The 2893-nt window shown below is 42.3% G+C and overlaps 1 pseudogene; it reads right to left on the minus strand.

Moving 5' to 3' along the window:
* Nucleotides 1-600: 600 nt before the first annotated feature.
* LOC118594216 lies at nt 601-904 on the minus strand (annotated as a pseudogene).
* Nucleotides 905-2893: the final 1989 nt, after the last annotated feature.

Here is a 2893-nt window from a genome sequence, read left to right on the forward strand (position 1 = left end):
ACTTTTCTTAGGATCTCCAGACTGACTATCTTACTATTACGATGCTTTCTTTTCCTCCAGTGATGCCATCTTTGGAGTTAGTTGTTGTTCTCACTGTCACTGTATCTATCATCTTGACTAGAAACGAGATATTCTTCTTTTGATCCAGATCCTTAGATTTTAAAAGTAGTTTCAAGCTGAGGAAAGGTCATTTTTCCTACAGTTTGGGTCTTTGAAAAACTTCCATCTCCCACAGTCCAGGAGTCAAGCAACCACATGCTGGAACTCCAGGGCCAATTGAAACTTCACAGGAAAGCATGCACTGGTCGATCTTTTTATCATCACAAACCTGAAAATGCAGTCCTGAAAAGTGTGGCCTTTCTGTGCTCATATAAAATACTTTAAAATAATAGGGGCAATATTAAAGGAGCTGAAATTGAATCACTAAAACTCAGCAGAACAAAACCAACCAGCAATGAATTTAGAACATAGAATTCACATTACAAGATGGTCTAAAGAGATGCAATGCCAGCATTCAGTTTTCATTGTGAATATCACATTATGAAAGAACTATTTTTAAAAATAAAAAAGGATTGAGGGATAAGGAAAAAGTAAAAAGAATTATCTAAACTGTCTGATGACCGCTGTTTTTTCCTGATAAAGTTCAATCAGATCTTCTTCCTCTACTCCCTGTTATTTTGGAGTATGATTATCAGCAACTCTCTGACCTTCAAAAGAAACCTGAGTGAATTCATTGGAATTCCTGTATTGACAGTATGAATCTTTGAGTTACTTGAGGTGTGTTGTCATTTTCACTTTGAAATGTTAACTCACTGCTGTCCTGTCCAATAACTTTGAGTTTAATGTGTTCTTCCTTTTTATCCCCTAAATCCTCAATTGGAGGTTTTGTCTCCTGGTCAAACATGGTGACTGTGGCTCCACCTAGAGGTCTGAGCACCACAGTGGCATTTGGAAGGCAGAACCTCATTCTGAGGTTAACAAATCCTCTTCCCCACAGCACATCACTGTGCCTGCAGAGACTTCTGCTATGCTTTTGTCCTTATATTGAGGTTTTTGATCCACTTGGGCTTGAGTATTGTGCAGGGTGATAATTATGGATCTATATGAAGTCTTCTACAGGCAGACCATCAAGGTTCACCAGCACCATTTTTGAAGATCCCGTCCTTTTCCCAGTGTGTATTTCTGACTATTTTAAGAAAATTCAGGTGTTCATAGGTGTGTGGATTTATGTCTAAGTCTTCCATTCAATTCCATTTAATCAGTGTGTCTGTTTTTATCCCAATTTCAGGCTGTTCTTCCTACTATAGCTCTGTAGAACAAGTTAAAATGAGGACTGGTGAGACTTTCAGCAGTTCTTTCATTAATCAGGATTTTTAAGCTTTCTTTTGTTTTTCTATATGAAGTTGATAATTGCCCTTTCAAGTTCCATGAACCATTGTGTTGGAATTTTGATGTGAATGATATTGCTGTTCTCCAGTGGAATTTTCAGGGTCATTTTTGTATACTATCATATTTTTCCCTTTTTTTTATTATATTTGTGTTTTAATTTTACACAGCAGCCATGGGTTCTCCTGTCTTCCCCAATACCGCCTCCAACCCCACCTTCCCCCATCCACTCCCTTCCATTCCCATCTCTTCCCTGGGGATTCATTTAAACTTGGTGATTCAGTACAGGCAGGTCCAGTACCCTCCTTCCAGGCTGAGCAAAGTGTCCCTGGGTAATGCCCAGGTTCCAAACAGCCAGCTCATGCACTGAGGACAGGTCCAGGTCCCATGCCTGGATGCCTCCAAAAAAGCCCAAGCCACTCAACTGTTTCACTTATCCAGAGGGCCTGATCCAGCTGGGGGCTCCTCATCCTTTGTTTCAAAATTCATGTGCTTCCATACATCTGGCTTTTTGTCCCCGTGCTTTTTCCAATCCTGGGCTCAATAATTCACGTTCCCACAGTCCCTCCTCCTTCTCCACAAATTGGACACACAGAGCTCTACCTGGAGCCTGGCTGAGGAACTCTGCATCCACTTCCATCAATCACTGGACGAGAGTTCCAGCCCGACCTTCAGGGTGTTTGGCCATCTGATCACCAGACTAGGTCAGATCAGGCTTTCTCTCAACCACTGCCAACAGTCTACAGAGGATGCATCACTGTGGACCTCAGAGGACCTCTCCAGCACTCTGCCTATTCTTGTGGTCCTCATCCATCATGGTCTACCATTCCTTGTTCTCCCTTTCTGTTCCTGATCCAGCTGGGATCTCCTGCTCCCCCAAGCCTCCCTTCCCTCAGACCTTGCCCTTCATTTGTCCCACTCTCATCCAGGTTGTTCATGTAGATCTCATCCATTTCTCTGTCATTGGGTGATTCCTGTGTCTTTCCTAGGGTCCCGTTTTCTAGGTAGCCTCCCTGGAGTTGTGCAGCAGTCTAATCATCTTTGTTTTACAACTAGTATCCTCCTATGAGTGAGTACATACCATGTTTGTCCTTCTGAGTCTGGATTACCTCACTCAAGATTATTTTTTTCTAGATCCATCCATTTGTCTGCAAACCTCATGATGTCATTGTTTTTCTCTGCTGAGGAGTACTCCATTGTTTATGTGTACCACATTTTCTTTATCCATTCTTCAGTTGAAGAGCATCTAGGTTGTTTCCAGGTTCTGGCTATTACAAACAATGCTGATATGAACTTAGCTGAGCAAATGCCCTTGTGGTATGATTAAGCATTCCTTGGGTATATGCCCAAGAGTGCTATAGCTGGGTCTTGGGGGAGATGGATTCCCAATTTTCTAAGGAAGCACCATATTGATGTTCAAAGTGGCTCGACAAGCATGCATTCCCACCAGTAGTGGAGGAGAGTTCCCCTTGCTCCACATACTCTCCAGCATAAGCTGTCTTCTGTG

Source organism: Onychomys torridus, chromosome 12 (genome assembly GCF_903995425.1).
Source record: "Onychomys torridus chromosome 12, mOncTor1.1, whole genome shotgun sequence".
Lineage (NCBI taxonomy): Eukaryota > Metazoa > Chordata > Mammalia > Rodentia > Cricetidae > Onychomys > Onychomys torridus.